This window comes from Bos indicus x Bos taurus, chromosome 1, assembly GCF_003369695.1.
Source record: "Bos indicus x Bos taurus breed Angus x Brahman F1 hybrid chromosome 1, Bos_hybrid_MaternalHap_v2.0, whole genome shotgun sequence".
Taxonomy (NCBI): domain Eukaryota; kingdom Metazoa; phylum Chordata; class Mammalia; order Artiodactyla; family Bovidae; genus Bos; species Bos indicus x Bos taurus.
Window position 1 is genome coordinate 111,246,797 of NC_040076.1, and position 15,244 is coordinate 111,262,040.

At 41.8% G+C, this 15,244-nt stretch overlaps 1 pseudogene; it reads left to right on the top strand.

Annotated features, from left to right (window-relative positions):
• The first annotated feature begins 1,132 nt into the window (after window positions 1–1,132).
• Window positions 1,133–2,455, top strand: LOC113893162 (annotated as a pseudogene).
• Window positions 2,456–15,244: the final 12,789 nt, after the last annotated feature.

Genomic DNA, 15,244 nt, shown 5'->3' on the forward strand with positions numbered 1-15,244 from the left:
TCTCTTTAAGAATTTTCCACAACTTGTTGTGATTGACACAGTCAAAGGTTTTAGTGTAGTCAGTGAAGCAGAAGTAGATGTTTTTCTGGAATTCCTTTGCTTTCTCTGTAATCCAAATAATGTTGGCAGTTTGTGAGTTTAAAAAAAAAATTCTGGAAACAGCTGTTCTAAATCTGGTCATAAATCCTTTGTCCAAAATCTTAATAGCTCCCCATTGCTCTTGGGATAAACTCCAGACTTCTAGCATTTCTTGCTTGGTACTTGGAGACTTGGCCAGTTCCTATTCACTTTATAGCCTGCTCTGATCGCTGCCCCTCTCACTCTACTCTCTAGCCATATTAAACTGCCTTCATTCCTTAAATGTGACACATTCTCTTGACTTGGGCCTTTTGCACATAAATATCTCTTGTCTAGAATATTTCTGTCCCCTCCCCACAACTCTGAAGTTTTGAGTTAGATATCTCGTCCTCTGTTTTGCTCCGGTAACCCTTTGTCCTTCATTATTACTCACCACCCTCTACAATGTTTACCATTCACTTGTTTCTGTCCACAGAAAAGCCCTAGAAACAATATCAACCCAGCAGCAACAAGCAAACCTAACACCCAGACTGGTTTCTAAATAGCAGTCTCCAGCAAGAGGAATCAGGACTTCTTGGAGAAATAGCTAATTTCAGGATGGAAGCAGGGATAAAGTGACAAGGAATATCTTTTTGTGCAAGAAAGTTAGGAAGTGCTCAGAGAATGATAGGAACATTTCAGAGGGATACAGAATTCACTTAGAAAGAATTTTACTGGCCAAATCTGGAGCAGTATACTGAAATAGTAATGATAAACAGAGTATATTCTCTGAATAAATTAAGAATCCATCAATCTGTAATGATATAGATAAATGAATGAGTAAATGGAAAAAAAATACTTTCTTAAATATAATGTCAACTAGTAAAATTCAAAGGATTGAGTTAGAAAATCATTATTTGTACACTCTACTATATATAAAATAGTCAACATGAACCGACTGTACAGGGAATTCTACACAATATTCTGTAATAACCTATATAGGAAAAGAATCTGAAATATGTGGATATATGTATAACTGAATCACTTTGCTATCCACCTGAAACTAACACAACATTGTAAATCAAGTATCCACCAACGTAAAATAAAAATTAAATTTAGAAAAAATCATCATTTGGCAAACATCATAGAAATAATAGATTCAGACAAGCAACATCACTGGATGGTAAAATTCATGGATGAAAATGCAGGATTAAGAACAGGTTTTATTTACATTGTCTCAATAATTATACAAGGAAAATAGTAACTTTACAGTGGAGAAACTTGAGGAACTTCCTTTCTCGAGTGATAGAAGTTAGCATCAACAGTAGTGGAAAAATCAATGTGTATCATGTGATGGCTGCAGTAAGCCAACCATAGTATTACTTCAGTAGTGTTTGCCTAAAATGTGTTACCTAAGGGTGAGTAAACATCAGGCAAAACCAAATGGAGGCACATTTCAAAAACTAACAGGTCTATCATTGGTCCATTACCTTTGCTTTGCAACAAATACCCTAAAATCTAATGGTTTAAAATAACATTGTCTGGGGGTGGGACCAAGAAAAAATGGAGGGTCTTCCACAACGCAGGAAAGGGGCCAGAAATGAACCCAGGTTGCAGAGTGTAAACTACAGCTTGTTGTGGGCAGCCCTGCTTCTTGCATGGAATTGGAGCTGTATGGACCTGACGACAAGTTCTACTGCAAGCTGGATCAGGATGATGCGTTGCTGGGCTCCTACCCCGTAGACGACAGCTGTCGCATCCATGTCATTGACCACAGCGGTGCCCGCCTTGGGGAGTATGAGGACATATCCAAGGTGGAGAAATACGAGATCTCACAAGAAGCCTATGAAGAGAGGCAAGACACAATCCGCTCCTTCCTGAAGCGCAACAAGCTAGGTCGATTCAGTGAAGAAGAGCGGGCCCAGCAAGAGGCCGAGAACTCCCAGCACCTTATCGAGGAGGCGGCCCAGGCCAGCACCATCCCTGTGGGCAGCCACTGTGAGGTGTGGACACCTGGGCAGCCCCCTCGCAGGGGCACTGTCATGTATGTAGGACTGACAGATTTCAAACCTGGCTACTGGATTGGCGTCCACTATGATGAACCACTAGGGAAAAACGATGGCAACGTGAATAGAAAACACTACTTTGAATGCCAGGCCAAGTAGGCGCCTTCGTCAAGCCATCAGTCATGACAGTGGGGGACTTCCCTGAAGAGGACTACGGTTTGGATGAGATGTAATGGCCAAGGAAGGGCAGCCCCCTGCTCCAGCTAACTCGCCTACTCACTGCCCTTCCCTGTGTGTGCCCATGGCCCTCTCCCCATGAGCCTGTTTTTATTTTATTGACTACCCTCACCATTGACTTTTGAGACACATGTATTAAATTTGCCGAAAACCTGAAAAAAATAACATTGTCTGTTGCTGTTGTTCAGTTGCTCAGTCCTATCCAACTCTTTGCACCCCCATGGACTGCAGCATGGTTTAAAATAACATTTACTTTATTACGGTTTGGGCAGGGTAAGTGGCTCGAACGGTAAAGAATCTGCCTGCCATGCAGGGGAAATGGGTTAGATCCCTGGGTTGGGAAGGTCCCCTGGAGAAGGGAATGGCAGCCCACTCCAGTATTCTTGCCTGGAGAATCCCATGGACAGAGGAGCCTGGCTGGCTCCTTTGGGGAGCTGCAGTCTTTGGGGTCGCAAAGAATCGGACACAACTGAGGGACTAACACTTTCACTTTTCACATTCAGCAGGAGCAGCTCTTGTCTGCCCTAATATGTCCGCAGCTCCACTGGACCTCAGCTGCTGCTGCTGCTGCTAAGTCACTTCAGTCATGTCCGATTCTGTGCGACCACATAGACGGCACCCCACCAGGCTCCCCCATCCCTGGGATTCTCCAGGCAAGAAGGTGGTCAAAGGCCGGGAGCTAGAACCATGTGAAGGCTTTCACACATCTCTAACACCTAAACTGAGAGACTCAAATAACTGAGAGCCAGGACAGTTACAGCCCATCTGGCATCTCTCTCTCTCTCTCTCTGTGATCTCCCCATTACCACAGTTCATGGTACCTGGATTTCCTATGAGTCAGCTCAGGATTTCCAGGGAGTATGAGTGTGTGTGAAAGAGACACACACAGAGACAGAAAGAACTGGTGAGAGCCAAGTAGAAGCTGTGTGACCTTTTCTGTCTAGCCTTGAAAGTTACAGTTTATTTCTCTGCACTGTATTCATAGAATAAGTCGAAAGGCTCTTCCAGGTTCTGGAAGAACATGAGAACTGCAAATGTGGTACAATGCTTGGAAAATATAATCAGCTAGTGATCTTAGAAAATGAAGGTCAGTCTGAGGAACTGTTCTAGGTTGAAGGAAAATAAAGAGACATGACAGTTGAGTGAAATATACACAGCTAGATCGAAATCTTTTGCTATAGGGTATTACTGGGTCAGTTGGCAAACCTTGAATACTCGAAGTGAATGGTTTACGGGAGCTCTTTGTACTGTTATTGCAACTTTGCTATAAGTTTAAAATAATAAATGAAAAAATAAAATACTCCTTAAAATTTATTGTTTAAAAATCTTACAATTAATCTTTTCATGAAGCAACAGATGACGGTGTAATGAAATAACCACCCACATTTGATACAGGCATATTTTTGAATGTCACGTTTTATTAAAGCAAATCTTTAAATGCTATTATCATAACTATATTTTTATTAATTACCCCTGCCGTGCTCTTTGTCTCAACCATTCTCTCAAATTTTCGTCCCTTTCTCTTAGAGTTGAACTGACAGTCTCCTGGTGAGAAATGATTCAGCCAAATCCTGTCTCTTCTTCATCTCTAGGAAAAGGAGGAATACAACTTTTGCCTTTGAAAAGTTTTTAAAACTGCTAATGAAGAAAACCTGTAACAACAGTAGTATCAACTTAGAAAAAATGCACAACATAAGAGTTGCGAGTTAAGTTTTATTTGAAGCAAAATGAGGACTTCAGCGCCAGAAGACAGCACCTCAGGCAGCTCTAAGAAACTGTCCCAAAGAGACGGGGGGAAGGTCAGTGTATATGTGATTTTGGTGAACAGGGAATACATGTCATCAAGCATATATTTTTTCAGATGGTTTCTGCTAGTGTTGTGAAGCTTTTAGTCATGAGGAAAAGTCATCACCTTGAAGGATGTTAGTGCCTTTGTATATATGAGATGATGAAAGAATTGGACTCATAAAATTGGCTCGTGAAAATATCTATCTGAAGACCTGTGCTGCCAGTTTTCGCCACCGCCCCTTCCCAGCAGCATGTGACTTAAATATTACAGAGGTAGATGGCAAGTGCCGATTTGTGGTTGACAGCAGTAGTAGTAAATCTTACATAGCACTTTATATGCCAAAGCACTGTTCTAAATTTCTTGTATATATCAACTCATTTAATCCTCATAACAGTCCTAGGAGATGGATACTATTATCATCAGCTTGTTGCCCTTTTATGACTGAGAAAACAGAGACAGACTAAGGTTATACAGCCAGTAAACCACAGAACTGAGATTCAAACCAGGTCAGCTAGCTGTAATCTTTTATTGTTTATTAAACATTCAAAATAGACACTGCCAGACAATCTTCAAAACCCACATATCACTTGGTACTTTTTAAACAGAGCAATGGCCCTGTTACCACTGTTTCTTTCAGCTGTTTGCAGTGCCATGATTTTGGTGGATTTTTTAAAAATTGGTTATCCTCAACAAAATTCACGGCACAAATTCACTGAGTGCTTATATATTTGTGTGCATGCATAGTGCCTCAGTTGCTCAGTAGTGTCCAACTCTTTGCGACTAGCCCACCAGGTGCCTTTGTCCATGAGATTATCTTGGCAGGAATACTAGAGTAAGTTGCCATTTCCTCCTCCAGGGGATCTTCCCCACTCAGGGATGGAACCCATGTCTCCTGTATTGGCAGGCAGATCCTTTACCACTGAACCACCTGTTAAGCCTTTGTTTATGTATTTATTTGTGGTTTTAAAGGGCTTCCCAGGTAGCTCAACTGGTAAAGAATCCTTGGCTGGTAAAGAATGTTTAGCTGGTAAAGAATCTGCCTGCAATGCAGGAGACCTGTGTTCTATTCTTCAGTCGGGAATTTCTCCTGGAAAAGGGATAGGCTACCCACTCTAGTATTCTTGGGCTTCCCTGGTGGCTCAGATGATAAAGGATCAGTCTGCCATGCAGGAGACCTGGCTTCAGTCCCTGGATTGGGAAGATCCCTTGGAGGAGGGCATGGCAACCCACTCCAGAATTCTTGCCTGGAGAATCCCCATGGACAGAGGAGCCTGGCAGGCTACAGTCTGTGGGGTCACAGAGAGTTGGACACAACTGAGTGACTAACCACAGCAGAGTGGTTTTAAAAAAATATAAAACATAAAATTTACCTTCTTAACCATCTTTAAATGTACAGTTCAGTAGTGCTAAGTATATTCACATTGTTGTGCAACAGAGAGACCTCCATAACCTTTTCATTCTGCAAAAACCAACATCCCATTTCTTCCTCCTCTCAGCCTCTGATAACCACCATTGCATTTTTTGTTTTTATGAATGTGACTACTTTAAATACCTCATATAAGTGAAATCATACAGTATTTGTCTTTTTGTGACCAGCTTATTTCACTTAGCATAATGTCCTCAAGTTTCAACCGTGTTATAGCATTTGACAGAATTTCCTTCCTTTTTAAGACTGAATAAAATTCTATTTTATATGAAAAATATATATGTATTATTGTTTATCCATATAACTGTCCATGGGCATTTGGGTTGCTTCCACATCTTGGCTATTGTGAATAACACTGCTGTTGGAGTGTTCATATATTAAAAACTGAAAATATAAGAATGAAACATGGTAACTCAGAAAATAGCTCACAAGAAGGGTGAAGAAAATGAAGCTCTTCAGGTTTTGGAATGTAGTATGCTTTCATACTTATACTTTTTGTATAATTGATGATAACACTTTACATGGAATTTTAAAATTTAGGACTTTAAGCTGTTTTCATATATCAAAATCACCTTTTATAATGTCCATGAGTTTAGAGTTCTGGCAATAGGCATCATAACACTTGTACATGTGTTACTGAACTGAACTTGGGGCTACTCACCTACCACACAGTAGGGGCAATTTATAACACTGAGTTATGGTAAAGGAAAGTACAGCGTTTATTGCAGAAGCCACCCAAAGAAAACAGGAACCTCATGCTCAAAGCCTAGAGAAGGAAATGGCAACCCACTCCAGTATTCTTGCTGGAAAATCCCATGGACAGAGAAGCCTGGCAGGCTACAGTCCATGGGGTCACCAAGAGTCGGACACCACTTAGGGACTAAACCACCACCACCATCCTCAAAGAACCTGAACTTCATGGTTTTCAGCGGAAGATTATTAAAGGCAACATTTAGGGTGAGAGCTGCAGGGTACATGACTTTCTTCTGATTGGTTGGTGGTAACAGATGTTTTCAGGAATCTGGATCATCAGCTTTCTGGTTCCACCAGTCTGGGGTCTACTTCTTGTGCTCAAAAGGTAATCACAATCCTCTGCCTTGGTAGGGGTCTTAGTTCCTGCAGAACAACTGAAAATATGTGTCAGATTGTTACCTAAGACAGCTTTATCGCTAAACATTGTTTATTGACTGATTTTCCTTTGTTTCCTTCACTTTCTTGATTAGTAACTGCTCCAGTCTGCTCTTTGGAATTCAGGGAAGGTCTAGGAGGACAAAGCCTTTTTGTTTTTTTTCTACAAAAAAGAACTGGGGACATGAAGGGACTTTGTACTATACTTGGGAGGGCCCCCAGGATGCTGCTCAGTTTCAACCCCCCCTTTTTCTTTAATACTCCTCAATCTTGAGGGGGATCAGGAGTGGGACAAGAAAGGGAATCAAGTTGTGGGTAGAGAGGTTAATCATAAATTTGACAGGGGAACCTGGTTTTAAGGGATCTCAGTTTCACATATATTATGGGCTTAATTTGTAACCAAGAGCTTGCTGTTTTTGAATTCCTACATTTTCCTAGTAACAAGCTCTACATCCAGAGCTTGAATCTGAAACAGGACTGAAAAGGGCAGGGCACAACCTTTAGAAGAATGACATAGCCATTTAGTTTAGTTTAGTTCAGTTGCTCAGTCGTGTCCGACTCTTTGCGACCCCATGAATCGCAGCACCCCAGGCCTCCCTGTCCATCACCAACTCCCAGAGTTCACTCAAACCCACGTCCATCGAGTCAGTGATGCCATCCAGCCATCTCATCCTCTGTCGTCCCCTTTTCCTCCTGCCCTCAATCCCTCCCAGCATCAGAGTCCTTTCCAATGAGTCAACTCTTCGCACGAGGTAGCCAAAGTACTGGAGTTTCAGCTTTAGCATCATTCCTTCCAAAGAAATCTCAGGGCTGATCTCCTTCAGAATGGACTGGTTGGATCTCCTTCCAGTCCAAGGGACTCTCAAGAGTCTTCTCCAACACCATAGTTCAAAAGCATCAATTCTTCGGCGCTCAGCTTTCTTCACAGTCCAACTCTCGCATCCATACATGACCACTGGAAAAACCACAGCCTTAACTAGACGGACCTTTGTTGGCAAAGTAATGTCTGTGCTTTTGAATATGCTATCTAGGTTGGTCATAACTTTTCTTCCAAGGAGTAAGCGTCTTTTAATTTCATGGCTGCAGTCACCATCTTCAGTGATTTTGGAGCCCAGAAAGATAAAGTCTGACACTGTAGGACATGACAAAACCTAGTTAAAACCAACTAGGTCCAAGATGGCAGATTTGACTTCCAATGGAGCTTGAGCCTCATTATATGCTCATTATGATACATTTAGTTCAGTTCAGTCGCTCAGTCGTGTCCAACTCTTTGCAACCCCATGGACTGTAGCACGCCAGGCTTTCCTATCCATCACCAACTCCCGGAGCTTACTCAAAATCATATCCATCCAGTTAGTGACCCAACCATCTCATTCTGTCGTCCCCTTCTTCTCCTGCCCTCAATCTTTCCTAGCACTAGAATCTTTTCCAATGAGTCAGTTCTTTGCATCAGGTGCCCAAAGTATTGGAGTTTCGGCTTCAGCATCAGTGCTTCCAATGAATATTCAGGGATGATTTCCTTTAGGATTGACTGGCTGGGTCTCCTTGTAGTCCAAGAGACTCTCAAGAGTCTTCTCCAACACCACAGTTCAAAAGCATCAGTTCTTCTACCTTGCTGGCATGTGAAATGAGCGTAATTGTGCAGTAGTTTGAACATTCTTTGGCATTGCCCTTCTTTGGGATTGGAATGAAAGCTGACCTTTTCCAGTCCTGTGGCCTTTGCTGAAGCTTCCAAATTTGCTGGCATATTGAGTGCAGCACTTTCATAGCATCATTTTTCTGGATTTGAAATAGCTCAGCTGGAATTTCATCACTTCCACTGCCTAGCAAATTGTGGGTACCCAACTAATAAAGATTCTGCCTGCAATGTAGAGGACCTGGGTTCAAATCCTGGGTTGGAAAAATCCCCTGGAGAAGTGAATGGCAACCCACACCAGTATTCTTGCCGGGATAATTCCATGGACAGAGGAGCCTGACTGGTTACAATCCTTGGGGTCATGAAGAGTCAGACATGACTGAGTGACTAGCACTTTCACTATATTCTCTGTCCTAATTTTTAAGACCATGTACATTAGAACATGACAACAAGTAGGAAAATTTTAACAGCAGAAGAACAGGTATGTTAATTTCTAAAATATATGCAGCACATTATAATAAATAAAATAAAAATTACCAAGACCTGAGTGAGAAAGGTGCAGGCAAAATTCACAAAATAGGCAGTTGTTGTTGTTTACTTGCTAAGTCATGTCCCACTCTTTTGCAACCCCATGGATTGTAGCCTGCCAGGCTCATCTGTCCATGGGCTTTTCCAGGCAAGAATACTGGAGGGGGTAGCCATTTCCTTCTCCAGGGGATCTTCCTGATTCAGGGATCAAACCAGCATCTCCTGCATTGACACTTTATTGCATCCACTCAGTGGATTCTTTACCACTGAGCTACTTGGGAAGCCCAAAATAGGCAGTACTGCTGCTGCTGCTAAGTCGCTTCAGTCGTGTCCGACTCTGTGTGACCCCATAGACAGAAGCCCACCAGGCTCCTCTGTCCCTGGGATTCTCCAGGCAAGAACACTGGAGTGGGTTGCCATTTCCTTCTCCAATGCATGAAAGTGAAAAGTGAAAGGGAAGTCGCTCAGTCGTGTCTGACTCCTAGCGACCCCATGGACTGCAGCCTACCAGTCTCCTCCATTCCTTCTTCTCTAGTCAGTTCTTTAAAACAGTGGTTCTCAAACCTAGCTACACACTCAAATTACTTAGTACACTCAGGTCCCATTACACATCAATTAAATAAATTCCATAAAATGAGAGAAGAAAAAATTTAAGTATGGCAATACTGGATAAATAGGTAGAAGGTAATAAGCAGAGAAAAAATGTTTCTGACAGGAGTGCAAAATGATACAACTACTTTAAAAACACTGGCAGTTTCTTGTAAAGTTAAATATACACATAGCATGCTCTGCTATGCTTAGTCACTCAGTCGGGTCCAACTCTTTGCGACCCCATGGACCGCAGCCTGCCAGGCTCCACTATCCATGGGGATTCTCCAGGCAAGAATACTGGAGTGAGTTGCCATGCCCTCCTCCAGGGGATCTTCCCAACCCAGGAATCGAACCCAGTTCTCCTGCATTGTAGGTGTATTCTTTATGATCTGAGGCACCAGGGAAGCCCATACACATAGCATACAACTCAGCAATCCTATCCTAGGTAATTGCCCAGAAGAAATGAAAACTTTATTTACATAAGAACCTGTATGCAAGGGTTTATAGTGACTTTTATCATCAAAATCTGAAAATAATCCAAATGTTCTTGAACTAGTGAATGGATAAACACATGCTGGTACATTCACACAATGAAATGTTACTCAGGAAAAAAAAAAAAAGCGGGGCTGGGGGGAGGTACACAGGAAGGAACTATCAATACAGGCAACAACATGGATGAATCCCAATGCATTATGTGGACTGAAAGAAGTCAGAGTTAAAGGCTACATATTGTATGATTCCATTTAATTGACATTTTGGAAAAGTGAAACTATAGGGATTAAAAACATATCAGGGGATCTTCCCTGGTGGCTCAGTGGTAAAGAATCCTCCTGCCGATTTAGGAGATGTGAGTTCCATCCCTGATCAGGAAGATCCCACATGTCTCAGAGCAGCTAAGCACCACAACTTTTGAGCCTGTGCTCTAGGGACCAGGAGGCACAACTACTGAAGCCCATGTGCTCTACAGTCCATGCTCTGCAACAAGAGAAACCATCGCAATGAGAAGCCTGCCCACCGCAACTAGAGAGTAGCCCCCACTTGCTACTAGAGAAAAGCCTGCACAGCAATGAAGACCCAGTGAAGCCAAAAATAAATATATACAATTAAAGATATTTATTTATTTATGGCTATGCTGAGTCTTCATTGCTGTGCGGACTTACTCTAGGGGATACTCTCTAGCTGTGGTGCACTGGCTTTTCATTGCGGTGACTTCTCTTGTTGTGGAGCACCGGCTCTAGGCATGTGAGCATCACTAGGTGAGGCACGTGGGCTGTCTAGCACATGATCAACAGGCCAGGCTCATGGCTTAGTTGCTCCACTGCATGTGGGATCGTCCAGGATCAGGGATCAAACTCGTGTCCCCTGCGCTGGCAAGCAGATTCTTTACCACTGAGCCACAGGGAAGCCCCAAAATAAATAAATAAAATTATTAAAAACAAACAAACAAACACATCAAGGTTTTTCAGGGACTGGGGGCTGGGTGGGGAGGCTGATTTCAAATGAGCCCAGAGAAGTTTTCAGAGTGATAAAACTATTCCATGTCTTGATGGTGGTTGTGGTTATTATAACTATTTGTGGAAAATGGCTCATATTTGTCAAGACTCATAGAACTGTCCACTAAAATTTTACTCCTCCCTGCCCCCGCCAAAAAAAGCAATTAAAAATTCTGAGGAAGATCCTGAAGATTCCAGTTAGAAAAGTTAAGAAATCTGCAACCACCCACAGTTTTAGGAAGAGACCACTAGATGGCGGTATTAATTTCTTAATAGAACCCAGGAAAAATTTGAAGCTCAAAGACCAAAGGCCTGGGGGTGGAGCAGTTCTTTGAAAAGTTTCCTGAAAATCCATAGCTATAACTCCTGCTGTCAAGACTGCAGTGGTTTCTGTGTTTTTCCTAAGGTCGGTCTTCCCAGTCTTCCACAGCTCTTAGTTTGTTTTTGTTTTCTGAAACAGATCAAATAGCAGAACCCTTGTGGCAGAAAGTGAAGAAGAACCAAAAAGCCTCTTGATGAAAGTGAAAGAGGAGAGTGAAAAAGTTGGCTTAAAGCTCAACATTCAGAAAACTAAGATCATGGCATCTGGTCCCATCACTTCATGGGAAATAGATGGGGAAACAGTGGAAACAGTGTCAGACTTTATTTTTTGGGGCTCCAAAATTACTGCAGATGGTGACTGCAGCCATGAAATTAAAAGATCCTTACTCCTTGGAAGAAAAGTATGACGAATATAGATAGCATATTGAAAAGCAGAGACATTACTTTGCCAACAAAGGTCTGTCTAGTCAAGGCTATGGTTTTTCCAGTGGTCATGTATGGATGTGAGAGTTGGACTGTGAAGAAGGCTGAGTGCCGAAGAATGGATGCTTTTGAACTGTGGTGTTGGAGAAGACTCTTGAGAGTCCCTTGGACTGCAAGCAGATCCAACCAGTCCATTCTGAAGGAGATCAGCCCTGGGATTTCTTTGGAAGGAATGATGCTAAAGCTGAAACTCCAGTACTTTGGCCACCTCATGTGAAGAGTTGACTCATTGGAAAAGACTCTGATGCTGGGAGGGATTGGGGGCAGGAGAAGGGGACAACAGAGGATGAGATGGCTGGATGGCATCTCTGACTCGATGGACGTGAGTCTGAGTGAACTCTGGGAGTTGGTGATGGACAGGGAGGCCTGGCATGCTTCGATTCATGGGGTCGCAAAGAGTCGGACACTGCTGAGCGATTGAACTGAACTGAACTGTTGTTGCTCAGTCGTTCAGTCGTGTCCGACCCTTTGAGACCCCATGGACCACAGCACGCCAGGCTTCCCTGTCCTTCACTAGTTCCCAGAGTTTGCTCAAACTCATGTCGATTAAGTTGGTGATGCCATCCAACCATTTCATCCTCTGTTGCCCCCTTCTCCTCCTGCCTTCAATCTTTCCCAGCACGAGAATCTTTTCCAATGAGTTGGCTCTTTGCATGTGGTGACTAAAGTATTGGAGATTCACCAACAGTCCTTTGAATGAATATTCAGGGTTGATTTCCTTTAGGACTGACTGGTTTGAATCTCCTGGCAGTCCAAGGGATTCTTAAGAGTCTTCTCCAGCACCATCCATAGTTCAAAGGCATCAGTTCTTCAGTGCTCAGCCTTCTTTATGATCAACTCTCACATCTGTAAATGACTACTGGAAAAACCATAGCTCTGATTAGGTAGACCTTTGTTGGCAAAGTGATTTTCAATACGCTGTCTAGGTCCATCAACTTTTTTCCAAGCAGCGTCTTTGGACAGCACGGCTGTCCTCACTGTCCACAGTGATTTTGGAGCAGAACATTAGTTAACCAATTTTTTGTTTGTTTTTCTTACTTTTCATTACCTAGAATCTTGAACATGTATGAAATAAACAGAATGGTATAATGAATTTCAGTATTACCAAACATCAGTAGTTATTGGTAATCTACTATTCTTAATTTATCAAACCTTCATCCTTCCCAATCCCCATGCAAATAGCTTTCTATAGTCATTTTCCTAATGAGATAAGTTTACATCATTTTGAAATGCAGTTTTTAAAAAATAGGCTTATTTTTTCACAGCTGAATTGAGCAGAACACAAATACATTTCCTACATGCCCCTTGCCCCACACATGCATAGTCTCCCCCATAATCAGCATTGCCCACAGAGTGGTACATTCGTGACACATCAGTATCACCCACAGTTCATAATTCATGTTGGTGTCACACATTCTATGGGTTTGGACAAAAACAGTGACATATAACTATCATACAGTATCGTAAGAGTAGTTTCACTCTACTAAGCGTCACTGTGCTCCCCTTATTCATTCCTCCCTCTCCCAAATCCCTGGCAAAATGCACAGATTTTGATTATGTAATTCCCATTTGTTTTGGATAGACCTAGTTTGGAAGTTTCTAGTAACATAAAGCAAAAAGAAAAGGGAACATTGAGGGAGAATGAAATGGAGCAGGACCTTATGGTCCTTTCCACCCCCACCCCCACGCATATCCTCCGCTTGCCTTTTGTCTGTGGAAAAACTTTAGCCAAAGAATAAATTTAATCAGAGAAGTGAGAAAATGCAAAAGCAAAGAAAAGCAGTCAGAAAGGACAATGCAATAATAGTTTGGTCAATAAGCAAGATCAAGGACCTTTAGTTCTTTCTCAAGGGCTATAGATAATATTCTGAGCCATATCCCATGAGCCATCTTATGGATATTGAAACCTCCACCAAGTGAGATGTTAACTACATGACCAGACTGTAGCCATGATATAAGCTGCCACAATTCCAAGAATTGACCTCAAAGAAATGGAAACAAACTGACCCTGTAGCTGAAGATTAACTATACTTAAAATAATCAAGATGACTCTGGTCAGACTAAGGTGACTGAGCTGACTGTGCTATTTCTGCCTGTAGCCCGCTCCGTCTATAAAAGCTCGTCTCCTAATTGTTGAGGATAGGCAGAGTTGGCCTTTGGACAGACATGTGTCTCTTCCCCGACCACTACCCTGGTTGTCTGAAAAAAAGCAAATTTTTCTTTTCACCAATCTGGCTTCTTTACTGGCTTTCGAGCAGCGAGCACCCAGACCCTACTTTCAGTAACAAGAAGGCTAAAGAGAGAAATCCAGTAAACAACTGGATTTCCAGGAAGAGTTAATGAAGAGGAAACAAAGAAAGGAAAAATCAAATGTATTATAAAAGAAAATTTCCCTAAATTCATGAAAAATTCTAAACTTTGTTCAAAAAGACCTAATAAATGTTGAATAAGGTTAACAGAAAAACATACATGGTGAAAATTCTGAACTCCAAAAACAAAGGAAAACTCCACAGGCTTCCAAATGGAAAAACAGGATACTGGCAAAGGAATAAAAATTGATAGTGTCAACTAAAAAAGTAAAGAAAGCACAGTGTGACAGCTGTGAGTTCAGTTCTGTTTGGGAACTTATTGAAGACTATAGCCCAAGAGACAGTCTCTCAGAGAGTTCTGATGAACCACTAGGAAGAGGTAAGGGAGAGATCAGTGTATACGTGATTTTGGCAAAGTATATGCAATTGAGTAAACATCCAAGTAGAAGGTTGCTGCTAGTCAGGAGGAGCTGATGTCTCCCTTAATGATTTTAGAGCTTTTCTAGACATGAGAACATGCAAGAAATTTGAGTCATAAAATCTTCTCCTGAAAATAGCTTACTATGAGAAGGTCTGTTCTGCCAGTTTTCCCGAGCAGAGAGTGCCTCATTCTTGATCTTCACCCTGAACTCCTTTCAGGGTATGTCAAAGGTCAGCAACTTCAGTGGCTAGGGACTTCATTCTTGTACAACCAGATGGTGAGCGACATTTTTTTTGTTGGTAAAAGTAAATAACAGGGAACTTCCCTGGTGGTCCAGTGGCTAAGACTCCTTACTCACAATGCAGGGGGCCTGAGTTCAATCCCTGGTCAGGGAACTAGATCCCACATGCTACAATTAAATAAATAAATAATTTTTAAAAGTAAATATCAATAATATAATAAGTAACTTTTTTGATGTAATTAATACCTTGTTTTTGAGAACTTCAGCCCTAAGTCATAGGAAAAAAGAAATAAAATTTTTTAAAAATTGATATAAAAATATGTATTTTCGTTGTTCTTTGCTTTTGGCTTCCTTGACCATGGACTGAACCCTGACCTCTGGGGGGTTCGATTCACTAGACTGCCAGGGAGTTCCCAAGGTGAACATATGCTTTTATCATTAATAGAAAACAATTAAAAATAGCATCACATTTTGGTGCTCTCATATTGGTGTACACTGACAAGTCTGAAATACAAAGGTTGATGAGGGGCAAGCAGATACAATTAATCACAGCTAAACATTATACATTAGTATAAAAC